This window comes from Zea mays, chromosome 2, assembly GCF_902167145.1.
Source record: "Zea mays cultivar B73 chromosome 2, Zm-B73-REFERENCE-NAM-5.0, whole genome shotgun sequence".
NCBI lineage: Eukaryota > Viridiplantae > Streptophyta > Magnoliopsida > Poales > Poaceae > Zea > Zea mays.
Window position 1 is genome coordinate 115,657,302 of NC_050097.1, and position 15,243 is coordinate 115,672,544.

Consider the following 15,243-nt stretch of genomic DNA (forward strand, 5'->3'; position numbering starts at 1 on the left):
TCTACACACACAGCGTTATATAAACCTGACGAATTGAATGGTGACGAAGAAAAGCTAGCATAACGTGTATCATATTATTTGTACGCCAACACTTTCAGAAATAAAATAGAATACGCGTGTAACCACCCTGTGGGCACATACACACGTATCTTTGTATGATCACGATGAGTCGTAAAGATAACACAGTTTTAATACTAGTTATTTTTTACACACAAGCTGCATGTAATATTTGGCACGGGGGTTCTATACATATAAATAATGCTCTCTGATATATGACACGATTGCTCGAATCAGTAGTGTAAATTCAACTATGTATGTTTCTCCTTTTACCCTCGTAAACTATGAATGATATCTACAGTGTATAGAAAATATATGATGTAATGGATAGTATAAGATTCGTATGGCCTTTATCTCTACCAAAATCCAACTCTATGCCGAGTGTTTTAGTGCCAAACAAAAACGCTCACCCACCAAAAAAAACCCGGCAAAAAAACGCTTTGTCCAATGTTTTCTTACACTTGGTAAAAAAAACTTTTTTGACGATTGTTTTTTCCGACACTAGACAATATTTAAATCACAATTTGAAGTAGTAAATTAATTCAAATTAAAAAGATTTCAACTACAAAGTCGTATAACTCATCAAAATGTACAATTTTTGTTTTTCTCATTTCTTCGTATGATAAAATAAAAGTAAATTTGCTCACAAACTTATATATCTCTCTTGTAGTTTATAAAACTACAAGAGAGACGTATAAGATTTATGAATAATATTTGAACCACCATGTATGATGAATAAATGATCAAACAACCAAAATAGAATTTGTAGATCTTGAGAAGCTATAGAGTTTTGTTGTTAGCAACTTTTTGATTTAAAGTCATCTTGTCAACAAATACTATGTTTGAATTCCAAAAATTTAAAACTCACAATTTTTAAACGGCCTCGGATGGAAAAAACACCAAAATGAAAAGTTGTAGGTCTTGAAATGTTATGAAACTCCATAGTTGATAACTTCTTGATTTTAAATCATTTTGTCATGGAGAAATAGGTTTGAAGTTTTCAAATTTGAAATTCAAATTTTGTAATCGACATCAGATGAAGAAACTACCAAAATGAAGTTGTAGACCTCGAAAAGTTATGCAACTTTCTAGTTGAATAATTTTTCATTTGAAGTCATTTAGTGTCTCACTATCAATTTACACTTGGATTGTTTAATACGTGGGGGAGAAAAACGTAATATAGACACAAGTGAAATATGGGTGAAGTGATGGAGGACGTCACGTGCGATTGCGATGGCTGGTTGGTATGTCATTCGATTAAAAATTTGTTATTTTTCTAGTTTTTTATTTTTGTTTGCCGACTGTTTTTCAGCAAAAGAGCCATTTGTTGAGTGCGGCACTCGACAAAAAGCCGCTGATTTCAGTAGTGTATTTACCTAAACCGTCCTTCCATATATATAGTCGCTATATATTCACTGCTCAACTATGGTTATTATATTAGCAAAGAAGGTTAGCACCAATTATCACTACTGGAATTTGGCTCTTTGCCGAGTGCCAAGTTCTTTGCCGAGTGTTTTTTTCGGGCAGTCGGCAAAGAAGCTCTTTGCGGAGTGCCACGCAAAAAAATCCTCAGTAAAAGAAAACACTCAGCGAAGAAGCTCTTTGCCGAGTGCTTTTTTCCAACACTAGGCAAAGACAATTTAAAAATCACATTTTAAAGCAGTAAATTAATTCAAATAAAAAAGTTTTCAACTACAAATTTGTATAACTCATCATGATGTACAATTTATATATTGAACATTTCTTCATATGACAAAATAAAAATAAAATTGTTCATAAAACCTATATATCTCATAGTTTATGAAACTACGAGAGAGATGTATAGAATTTGTGCATATTGTTAGAACCATCATATGAGATGAACAAATGACTAAACAACCAAAATAAACTTTGTAGATCTTGAGAAGTTATAGAAGTTTGTAGTTGACAACTTTTTCATTTGAAGTCATATTGTCAACGAAAACTACGTCTGAATTTAAAAAAATAAAATTTGAATTTTAAAAACGACCTCGAAAGAAAAAATCACCAACATGAAAGTTGTAGATATTGAAGAGTTATGAAACTTTGTAGTTGACAATGTTTTGGTTTGAAATCATCTTGTTATGCAAAACTATGTTTGAATTTTGCAATTTAAATTTTTCAAACTATCTCGGATGGAAAAACCACCAAAATAAAAGTTGTAGGTCTTAAAATGTAATGAAACTTTGTAATTGACAACCTTTTGATTTGAAATTATCTTATCATTGAAAAATTTATGTGAAGTTTTCAAATTTAAAATTCAAATTTTGTAAACGGTCTCGGATGTAGAAACTATTAAAATAAAACTTGTATATCTCAAAAAGTTATGTAACTTTATAGTTGGTCACATTTTCAAATGAACTCATTTAGTTCCTTAAATAATCAAATTACTCTCGGTTTGTTATAGTACATGAGAAATGAAAACGTAATATAGACATAATTGGTGTAGTAGTGTAGTGGTATAGGACGGTATGCGTGAGAGAGAGGTTGCGAATTTGAATCTCACCATTTACAAAACATATAACTTTAATTCAAAATAATAATGAAAAATGATAAGGCAATGGGTAAGGTTAAATAGTATGGTATGGTTGGAGAGTTATTCCTATAATTTAAAAAATGTTTTGCTGTTTTTTTATTTTTTCGATTCTTATCCCACTCGGCAGAGTCTTTGCCGAGTGTCCGAAAAAAGTACTCGACAAAGAACCCTTTGCCGATAAAATATTTGCCGAGTGATTTTTGTCGAGTCTTAGACACTCGGTAAAGAACGCGATTCCGGTAGTGTATTACTTATATATATATATTTTTTGCCAACCAATATATTTCTAATGTTTTCACAATTCCAGAAAATATGTGTAGAGTATTTTTTTGATAAAGGGTCAACGTGCACATAATAATTGTAATCTTGCGGAAATACTTACGTAGTATCTGCAAACCGCTTTTTTAACAAATTTGCCTGTAAAAATAAAGACTTGGGTGCTTTCTATATATGACAGATTTACATGTTCATCACAAGTAACCAGATGTTCTTCATCCTTAACTGCCATGGTCTTGTTTTTCCCTAGAAAAAAAAATGTGGCGCTTAGGCACGGTATCGGATGGAAGTAGTACATCTTCATTATTAGTTTCTGTGCTTGGGTTTCATATACATATCCATCACATAGAAAACTTATATGACATCCCGGCCCTATCCAAATCAAATGGTTCATGTCTATATCGAGGTCAACAGTAGTCATTTTGTACCGTCCTCCATATAGATTCACCCACTGAAAAAGAAATACACGGGGATCTTCAAATAATAAGGTTCATACTAAAGTTCTCATATATCCTCGATATAACCATATATATCTTTGTAATATTAGAGAAATAAGTGACATGCTTCCTTCATATTTAAATAAATTAAATATTCTAATTCCGAATAAAACAAGCATATAATTCAGATAAATGTCATATATAATCATTGCAGCAATGAACAGTAGCAATTCTAGAACATGTAAACATGTAAAATAGCATCTCAGGTCCATCTTATAATTAAACATGGCTTGCAGATGAAGAAGGCAGATTAAACAAATAAACATAATTGTTTATCTTAAACTCTTGCTCTCAAAATAGCGGGTTGCTGTAATAAACAGCCCTCCAACGCTAAAAGGTGATCAGAGATCCTCGACTAACGTGACAGTCCTATCTTACCATATCAGGGTTTTATATCAGATGTAATAAGCCTAATAATCAAATGTAAATACTAATAGTAAGGAGCTGTGTACTAAATAAAATAACAGAATTTAACACAAGTAAACAGCCTCAACAAAGAGACATTTAATTAGGCACAAATAATATCAATGTTGAAAATGACAATACACTAAAGCCCAGACTGTCACGTTGTCTCACTACACCGCTATCATCATCGAGCACACAAATCCGCGCACAACAGTGCAATCACACCCAAGTAATTAATACTAGCAGATTGCACAAAATTAAACAGTAAATAAAGTGAGGCAACGAATAACTCACAACACGTAGATTGTTTACGTGGGAAGACCAGCTCAGCGAACACAAGGTTCTGTCCCAGAAAACCAATTCTGCCGCCCACGTCCGGGCCTGCACGGCGGGAGGTTGACGGAGATACTAGAGCCGCTGCCGGAGCCGAGGGAGACGTCCATGGCACCAGCCCGAGAAGACGAACACCGCGCAGCAGAGAGCTCAAGCACCAGGCCACGGCGGACAGATATCAGAACAGACAGAGCACCACACAGGTGCACTGGTAGAACAACGGAGCGCAGGAGAACTTCACTGCGCACAAGCAGTGCCACCTCCACCTTCTTCCACCAGCAGGATTAACACCAGAACACCAAGAATCGAAGGAATCGACCCAAACCGTGACTGGAACCGAGAGGAGGAATAGGAACAGAGAGCTGGGATTTTTGGAGAGATCCTGAGCAGGGAGGTTGTCTCCATACTTAAGGAACCGTCCTCGAGGAGGTTGCACAGGGGCCGGCGAAGAGTTCGGCGAGCACCGAACGAACAGGCTGCTGAGCGCCGCTGCCACGAAAAACTGACTTCCTCCTACGTGAGTACTGTGCACGTCCTTCCAGCCGCTTATCCAACCGGCTCCTCCACGAGACCTAGGAACCAGCCAATCGGTGGGTTGCTCGGCCAACTGGGCCTTGATGCGGCCCACACGGCTGGCCTGTTCTTTTTTTTAATAAGGGGAAAATCCCTTAAACAAACAGCAATCCCCACCATTTTCACTCTTATTTTCTGATCAATGTCATTGAGCTCCCGTACTGTTTATATACTTTTTTCGGCAGAGGTACTTGTTAGGTTTGAACCAAAGCCTATCCCAGTGTACTCCAACCCTGCACGAGTAAGCGGAGGACTACGCCTTGATTCACAAACCCTAGTGTGAGAATCTTCGCACAAAAGGCACATAGTACTAGGCAGATTATCTGCTTCTCTTACGGGGCAGGGCGTTACGGTCATGCCCTTTAATATCTATTCATGAACTCACTAGAGAGAAAACCCCATTCTCTCCCGGACTGTGACCCCACAGTCAGCTCATATAGGTGAAATCATTAAGGAAATTCTGTAGGACAATTTCCCTGCTTATAGCATTGACTTCATTAAGAGTATATCGCTCACCTTCCATACAGACAGAGCACAACAGCTCATGAGACTCTTTATCTTTTGTGCTCTTGGTTTCACAGTGCTTCGTTTCCTGGAGCCTGGATCTCGGGATCTCCGGTCACACAGGACAGTTATCCGCAGTTGAAACCGCTAACAGGGTACGAGTCCCATTCCAATGCACGCTTCTTGGATTGGCTTTTGAGCCAGTCCTTTGGTGAAAGGATCAGCAAGGTTCCTTTCAGACTTGATGTAATCTACTATTATTACACTCGTCTCTCTAGCATGCCGATATGAATCAAGTCGTCTTCTGATATGCCTCGAGGATTTTTGGTTGTCCTTTCTACTGTTCACTTTCAGCAACACAGAAGTGTTGTCACAGTATACTAGGACAGCCGGTATTGGCTTTGCTAGCATTGGAAGGTCTGACAACAGGTCTCTCAACCATTCAGCCTCCAATGCTGCTGAATCAAGTGCAACTAATTTAGCCTCCTTGGTGGAACGTGTCGACATTGATTGTTTAGACGATCTCCATGACACGGCCCCACCAGCTAAAGTGAACACATAGCCACTTGTAGACTTCATTTGATCTGAGTCAGAGATCTAGTTTGCATCACTGAATCCTTCAAGTACTGACGGAAATCCGGTATATTTAATACCAAGATTCATCGCTCCCTTCAAACACCGAAGCACTCTGTACAAGGCTACCCAGAGTCTATCTCCTGGACTGGCCGAATAACGGCCAGTCTGCATACTGCATATGAGATATCTGGTCTAGTTACACTGCTCAGGTACATGAGAGATCCGATGATCTGCGAATATAGTAGCTGGTTCACAGGCTCACCTTCATATTTACTGAGCGTGTAGGATGGATCATAGGGCGTGGTGACTGGTTTACAGTCCATATGTCCAAAGCGAGTCAGGACCTTTTCCACATAATGGGATTGTGACAAAGTAATCCCATCCTCACCCTTTATTAGCTTGATGTTCAATATTACATCAGCTTCACCCAAGTCCTTCATATCAAAGTTCTTGGACAGGAATATTTTTGTCTCCATGATAGCCTCCAAATCGGTCCCAAATATCAATATATCATCAATGTATAAACACATGATGACACCTTTGCCCCCAGAGAAGCGATAATACACACACTTGTCGGCTTCGTTTACACAAAACCCGGCAGTGGTCAGAGTATTATTAAACTTCTCATGCTATTGTCTGGGAGCTTTCTTAAGACCGTATAAGGATTTAATCAAGCGACACACTTTGCTCTCTTGTCTTTTAACCACAAATCCTTCTGGTTGCTGCATATAAATTTCCTCTTCCAGCTCTCCATTTAGGAATACTGTCTTTACGTCCATTTGATGAACAAAAAGTTTATAAGCAGCTGCCAGTGCTAAAAGCACACGGATTGTGGGCAATCGAGCCACCGGAGAATAAGTATCAAAATAATCCTCCTCTTTCTTCTGAGTAAAACCCTTAGCCACAAGACGGGCCTTGTACTTTTCAATAGTACCATCGGGTCTCCTCTTCCTCCTAAAGATCCATTTGCAGCCCACAGGCTTGCAACCAGCTGGGAGATCAGTTATCTCCCAAGTTCCGTTCGAGATGATTGAATCCATCTCGCTACGGACAGCCTCCCTCCAGTACTCTGCATCCGGAGATGTATATGCCTCTATGAGGGAGCGTGGTTCTTCATCCACTAGATAGATAATATAATCATCACCCAGAGACTTTTTAGTCCTTTGTCTCTTTCTCCTCCTTAACTCCAAATCTGGAGTCTGGTCATTGACACTCGAGGGCAGAGAATATGTCTGAGATGGACCATTTGGGGCTACTACTTCCTTATCCCGCATAGGGAAGATGCTCTCAAAGAATGTCACATACCGAGACTCCATGATTACATTTATAGCAACTTCGCTTGTCTCAGAATGGACCACTAGAAATCTATAAGCTGCACTGTTATGTGCATAACCCAGGAAGACAGTCTACGGTCTTAGGGCCTAACTTTCTCTTCTTCGGCAACGGGACATTCACCTTTGCAAGGCAACCCCAAGTCCGAAGATGCGAAAGATCTGGCTTCCTTCCTTTAAATCCTTCATAGGGTGTGGCCTCACGGTTGCGAGGCGGCACCCTGTTCAGGACATAGCACACCGTGAGTACTGCCTCGCCCCACCAGATGTCAGGCATCCCCGAACTTTGCAACAAAGCATTTGCTAAGTCACACACTGTTCGGTTCTTCCTTTCAGCTACCCCATTTGACTGAGGTGAATATGGAGCGGTGGTTTCATGAATGATTCCACACTCTTTGCAGTACTCATCAAAAAGGTTGGAAAGGTATTCACCTCCTCTATCAGACTGGAGCCTTTTAATTTTCTTGTCTAACTGGTTTTCAACTTCAGTCTTATAGATCTTAAAGTGTTCTAGTGCCTCATCTTTAGTTCTGAGTAAGTAAATATAACAGAACCTGGTAGCATCATCTATCAAGGTAAGAAAGTATCTTTTACCGCCTTTTGTGATTATACCATTTATCTCACAGATATCTGAGTGAATTAGTTCTAAAGGAGTGGTACTTCTGCCTTCAACCGTATGAAACGGTTTTCTAGGCTGCTTAGCTTGCACACATATACCACATTTTACACCTTTAACATGTTTATATTCAAGAATTAAAGACATGTCACTTAATCTCTTAATGGCCTCAAAATTCACATGACACAAACAGGAATGCCATATATTATTAATGGAATCGTTATTACAGACCACATTAACATGGTAAGAAGAATGATTATTCAAAACAGAAAGACGGAACAAACCGCCTGACTCATATGACTTTCCAACAAAAGTACCAAACTTAGACAGGACCACTTTATTAGACTCAAACACTAATTTGAGACCCTGTCAACATAGCAGCGACACTGATATGAGGTTCCGGCTCATCGATGGCACATAGAGTACGTCCTTCAGCACGAGCGTCATTCCTGAAGTTAACTTCAGGTAGACCTGTCCAGTACCTCGAACTGCTGCCGGAACACCATTTCCCATCAACACTGGTGCGCTGCTGAATCCCTGGAATGAAGAGAACATGGATCGATCAGCACAAATATGAACAGTAGCACCGGAATCCATCCACCAGTCATCTGATGGACTTGCCATAAAGGCCTGAGGTGCATACCCTGGGGTGGAGTTAACCACCACGTTCCCTTCTTTGCGCTGAGGTGGAGGACCTTTTCCCTTCCTAAGTTTGCACCTCCGAGCTGTATGCCCGGAGACACCACAAACGTAGCAGATAAAGTCCTCCTTTTTCTTCTTTATCTTTTTGGATTTAGGTTGGTTCAGATTCTTCTATGGAGAGTTCTTCTTCTTCTTCTGGAATTTTCTATCTCCACCCTTCTCAACAACGTGAGCCTGGAGTTGCTGGGATGGCTTGTTACTGGACCTTGCATGCTCTTCCACATTTATTGCAGCTGACAACTCAGTGAGAGTCATTTGCTTCTTCATGTGGCGGCGTGAAGTCACAAAGTCTCGCCAAGAAGGCGGGAGCTTTGCCAGTATTGCATTCACCTGAAAACTGTCTGGTAGGACGCAACCATATTGGACCAAGTCCCTAACAAGGAGTTGAATCTCCTGTAGCTGCTCCATAACAGACCTTCCCTCAACCATTTTATAGTTGAGGTAGTTTTCCGTTGTGAATGACACATTGCCATTGTCAACTTCAGAGAACTCGTTCTCAAGTTCAGTCCATAGACCCTTAGCGGAGGTAAAACCAGAGTACACGTCAAATAAGCGGTTCGACAAGACGTTCAGCAGACGAGACAAGCATGCCTCATTGGCTTCGTCCCACTTGGCCTTCTCCGCTAGTGCGGCGGCCTTCGCTGCATCATCAGAATCATCTGATGCAGCCTGGGGAACAACCGACGTCACTACCCAAAATAATTTTAGGTTAGTGAGCCACATGCGAGTCTTAATCTGCCAGCGTTTAAAGCTTGCGCCGTCGAATGCTTCAGGCTTAATGACATCAGAACTGGAGGCCATAATACGTATTGGTTTTCTGGATCTTTGTAATATTAGAGAAATAAGTGACATGCTTCCTTCATATTTAAATAAATTAAATATTCTAATTCCAAATAAAACAAGCATATAACTCAGATAAATGTCATATATAATTATTGCAGCAATGAACAGTAGCAATTCTAGAACATGTAAACATGTAAAATAGCATCTCAGGTCCATCTTATAACTAAACATGGCTTGCAGATGAAGAAGGCGGATTAAACAAATAAACATAATTGTTTATCTTAAACTCTTGCTCTCAAAATAGCGGGTTGCTGTAATAAACAGCCCTCCAACGCTAAAAGGTGATCAGAGATCCTCGACTAACGTGGCAGTCCTATCTTACAAAATCAGGGTTTTATATCAGAGTTATATACCTTTTCTTTGAGTTATTATAACATTGTGGTGAAATATTACAGGCCTAGCTAGAAGAAGAGAGGAGGGAACGGATGGAGATGGAGGCGAAGATGAGCGCGGAGCAAGAGGCGGATCGGGTGGCTTGGCTAGTAGATCAGCAGAGGATGGCGGAGATGTTCTAATACAGGCAGAGCCTTGGCGCCGCACAGGGTTTTGCTCCACCACCTCTATTGTTCCCTCTAGCTAACCCTGCTCAATTCCATACTCCTGTGAGTATCAAAATTCTAGTCATGTATGATATATATTCATCTAATATAACACATGCAATCTCTCCTCTGTGCAGTGACAATCTGTGGCATCTAACAACCCTCATGGTTCTCCTAGCCCATCGTTGAACTAGTCCAGTCGCCCACCTCACTAATGTTCTTCTAAACTTAGTTGTGAGACATGTTTATGGCATATATTGGATGTTTGTGGACTTATTTATGTGACTACTTGTTAGTGTTGTCAACTATTTTGTGGTACTTGTGACTTTGTGATCTTTGTGAAGAAACATATGATCTTTGTGAGCTATGTCGTGTGTTTGATGTATGTGATGATTTTGTGATATTTATGATGTATATGTGATGATTATGTGATATATCTTTTGTTTGTTTGAATGGAATAGAAAAAAAACAAATAAAAGGGGTATTTCGGTCACTTTGGCGAGTGCAACACTCGACAAAGAGATAATTTGCCATGTGCCATGACCATAGCACTCGGCAAAGAAGGCACACCTGGGAACTGGTAAAGCTTCTTTGCCAAGTGTTGTGGCTGAGACACTCGTCGAACAAGCAACCTTTACCGAATGCCACCTAATGCACTCGACAAAGGAACTAGCAAAGGGGTCCACTGGTGCTCCCGGTGCCAAGAGTTATGCCAAATGGCACTCGGCAAAGACGAAGCCTTTGGCGAGTACCTCCTAGTACACTCAGCAAAAGAACCCACAAAGGGGCCCACTAGGTGCTTCTTTGCCGAGGGTCGGTACAATAGACACTCGCCAAATGCTCTATCACCATCACCTGGCGTCGTGACAACGACTTTTCTTTGTCGAGAACTAGGTGGCACTCGGCAAAGTCTTTGTCGAGTGTCTGATAAAGAAGTCGTTGTCGATGTACAGTTCTCCGAGACTTCTTTGCCGAGTGTCACACTCGGCAAAGACTTCGCCGAGTGTTTTCCAGGCTTTTTCGAGTGCTTCATCCACTCGGCAAAGCAGCTGTGCCCAGTAGTGTGCGGCAGTCGCTCTTATCAAGAAAGCATCCAGACTTTATTTTTTCAGCCAATAGTTATTTAATTATTTTCATCTATATAATCATTATATTTTTTGACCAGGATATAATTATTATATTGCCGGTCACATACGATATGTTTATGGATATTATATTTAATTTAACTATTTTTACATCACGTTCTGGATATGTTTATGTTTTACACCAATCTCTAGATCTGCCCACATTTGACTAGTATATTTCGTTTTGATGTTTTACATCACGTTCTTCATGTATATATCCGGCCGCCATTTAATAATTTGGTATATAAAGCTGTAGATCCACGCGCCATTTGCTAGCAACACGATATAAACCTGACGAATTGAATGGTGGCGAGTATATATCATATTGTTTGGACTAGGTGAACACGTACTTAATTTGAGAAATAAAATAGAATACATGCGTGAACCACACCCTATGTCGTCTTCCCTTCCATCATGATGCATGAGTGGTGAAGATAACACCGTTTTAATACTTACACAAGCTAGCTAGCTGCATGTGATTTGGTATGCATACATGCGTGGGGCTTGATATATATATATATATATATATATATATATATATATATATATATATATATATATATATATATATATAGGGCAGGTATAACGGGAGCCCTGGGCTTCCAATAGTTAAAGGAAGCTCAGGCCGACCACCCCTGCAAACTGGTTCAACCAGCGCGCCCAAACAGGCTGTCGGGTGCGCCACCTGCCCCACGTCTGTTAGCGCAAAAAAAGGAATGCATGCATGAGTCAAACACAATCCAATGCATGCGCATAAATTTAGGAAAGTTATGTGCGGCAGTTTCTGTTTTTAAAATCCTTTATTTCCTCCATAAATTTAGGATCGCTGCAACAGTCATTCAGCTAGACGCGTAAGGACCATTTTATGATATATACTGAGACTAAATATGCTACACTGTGTTAATAATTATGCAATTCGATATACTGCGTAGAAATCTGTTACCAGCTGCATGCACACGAATTTATGATAAAAAAATGTGCAATGAAAGAAAATGAATTACACGCATAGAAACAAAAAATCGTATTTAATGTTTTATTTCCTTCATAAATATAAGGTCCCTCCAACAGCCATGCAGCTAAAACACATTAAATCTAGTTTATGACATATACTGATACAAATTATACTACATGGTGTAGGTATTTATGCAATTCGTTACACTGCGTAAAAAATCTGGCATGTTGTTCACTGGTGGACGCACCTCCGGGTTGGAGCGTAATAACCTTAAGTTTTGAGCATAAAATCCCTCAATTATAAGCGTATATACCGAGCCAATGTGAGAAGTTGATAGCTCTAGTAGGTTGTTATTACGATCCTATTTTTATGGCAGATCCGAAAAACATGGCAGTCGCATGCATGCGGTTATACAGATCCTAAAATTATGGCAAAATACATGCATGAGTCAAACATGTTCCCTTGCATGCGCGTAAATTTAGGAAAGATATGTGTGTCGGTTTCTATTTTAAATACTTTATTTCCTCCATAAATTTAGGATCGATGCAACAGACATGCAACTAAAACTTGTAATGACCATTTTATGCTATATACTGATACTAAATATGCTACACTGTGTAGATAATTATGCAATTCGGTATACTGCGTAAAAATCTGCTACAGGCTGCATGCACACGAATTTATGATGGAAAGAATATGCAATGAAAGGAAATGAATTGCATGCATAGAAACAAAAAATCACATTTAATGTTTTATTTGCTTCATAAATATAGGATCCCTCCAATAGCCATGCAACTAAACGCATTAGAACTAGTTTATGATGTATACTGAAACAAATTATACTACACGGTGTAGGTATTTATGCAATTCCTTACACTGCGTAAAAAATCTGGCATGTTGTTCACTGGTGGACGCATCTCCGGGTGGAGCGTAAAAACCTTAAGTTTTGAGCATAAAATCCCTCAATTATAAGCGTAAATACCGAGTCAATTAGAGGTTGATAGCTTTAGTAGGTTGTTATTACGATCCTATTTTTATGACAGATCCGAAAAACATGGCAGCCGCATGCATGCGGTTTCTATTTTTATACAGATCCAAAAATTATGGCAAAATCGTGGGAGTTTCCATTGCATGCGCGCAAATTAAGAACAGCATAAATCAAGGAATTGTCTTTCCAATGTGCATGCAGTAAACTGATATACGAACTCTGTGTTAAAGCATAAAATCATACAGTTTTTAGCGTAAATAATACATGTGGTAGGCATAAAACACAATAAACGAGAAGAAAAATGCGCCGGATCGGAGGATGTCACGCGCGATCATCGCTGCGCGCATCTCGCCCCTTCCGTGACGTCGCTCGCTCAAACATCACGCCTCATGCGTCGCCGTCGCTACTCGCACGTCGACGGGCGTCGCTTGCTCGTCGGCCTTGGAAGTGCCGCCTCCTCGGGGCTTCGGGGACGCCGCCGCTTGCCCGCACAAGGGCCTCGTTGCGGATCGAGGAACCTCCGCCACCGCGAGCCGAGGTAATGGAGTTGCGGCCACCGGCCTGGGATCCGTCGTCGCCGCACAAGGGCGCTGCCGCCGCTCGCCCTCTGGATCGGGGGCCGCCACCGCCGGCCTGGGAACCGCCGCCACCGCATGTCGAGGTCGGGGAGCCACGGCCACCACAGCCACTGGCCGGGGTCCGCCGCCGCGTGCGCTATCGGGCAACCGCCGTCGCTAATGAATCGAGATGGGGCATGAAAAACTGAACCATAGCACTCCAGGTCCTATTTTATAGACGTCCAGATGTGGTCCGGCTCGACCGGATTGCACTGTCTGGCCCGGGCTTCCTTTAGTTATTGGAAGCCCAGGGCTCCTAATATACAATCTTATATATATATATAGTATTTAGAGCCCTGTACTCTATTTAACTACAGGAAGCCCTGATCAGGTGTGCAGACCGCACCGGAGCTCTAGGCTTATTGTACCTACCTGTGCTTACGCTAAATTATAATACGAGTTATGCTGATGTGTGTATCAGTTTATGCAAATATAGTCTGCGCATATTACGTGAATCGGGCCCACGCCGTCACTATAAAAACACCCCCACGCCGCTAGAGATTAGGTTTTAGCGGCGGCGGGGGTTCCCTCAGGCGTGCGAGGAGGCGCCCGTGAGCAGGAGAGCCCCGGCCGCCGCGGCGCTCTCCAGCCGGCGGATTGGCGGTCGTGGAGGGGGCGCGAGGAGGAGCCTCAGCGTCCGCGGCGGTACAGCTTCAGGAGGCACCGGTCGGGCGCGGCGGAGTGGCCGGCGGTGGTGCTGTTCATGGTGCTTGCGGTCGTGGTGCTGCTGGGCGCCGTGGCCGTCCTTGTGGTGGTGCTGCTGCTGCAGCCCCGCGTGTCGTACGTGGCGGTGCGGGCGGGCTGGCGGTGCTCTGCGCCTACCCGTTCCGCGTGCCCGCCAGGGGCGTCCTCCCGCTGGCGTACGTGGCGCGCGCGCAGGGCGCCCTGCTGGGCGACGCCGGCAGCGCCGCCATGGAGGCCGCGCTCCGCGACGGCGTGGTGCCGTTCCGGGTGGATGGGGAGGCCCGGACGCGATGGAAGGTCGCGGGGATCATCGGCGTCGACCAGTGGACGCGCCTGGCGTGCCAGCTCCGCTTCTTCTGGCCCAACGGCACCGTGCTCCCCTTCAGATGCATCTCCAAGTCCAAGTTCTTGTTCTTCTGACCGCTGTGCCCTCTGTATTGTCTAGTGGCTACTCTTCTGACCTCAGTTCCATGGCCGAGCGTGAGCGTGACGGATCAAGATTCAGGAACAACAAATGGCTTCATCGTTTTCTTTCTTGTCTTGGATTCGTTTAGTTATTAATTCACCCCCATGTCGCATGTATAGGTCGGCAAAAAAGATTTTGTCTTGGGTTCTTTCTTATTGCATTTTACGCTTCCACTAAAAAGCAAGTTCCACATTCGTCGTTTTAAAACAAATCATTGATTTACGTTAAAATCTGTATCCATTTACGCTGTTTCGGATCACGTCTTACGCTTCAATCCACCTGACCTAGAACCCGAGCACGATCGGAGCGTGATTTTGACGTCGTAATTTAGGCCACATTCGTTGTTACGAAATAGATTGATGATGTACGATAAAATTTGTACCCATTTACGTTGTTTGGTTCACGTTTTACGCTGAAATTTGACCAAGCCAAAATCCGTGCACGATCGAACGTGATCAATCTACGCTGTTTTAGCTAATATAGGATTTACGCTAAATTTCGTATTCATTTACGATGTTTTAGCTCACGTTTTACGCCGGAATCTGCCCTAGCCAGAACCCGCGCACGATTGGGTGCACGCGATTTTCACGCCGTAATTTTGGGCTT

At 42.0% G+C, this 15,243-nt stretch overlaps 1 pseudogene; it reads right to left on the reverse strand.

Annotated features, from left to right (window-relative positions):
- Positions 1 to 7,986: 7,986 nt before the first annotated feature.
- On the reverse strand, positions 7,987 to 14,401 carry LOC118476245 (uncharacterized; annotated as a pseudogene).
- Between the last annotated feature and the right edge of the window lie 842 nt (positions 14,402 to 15,243).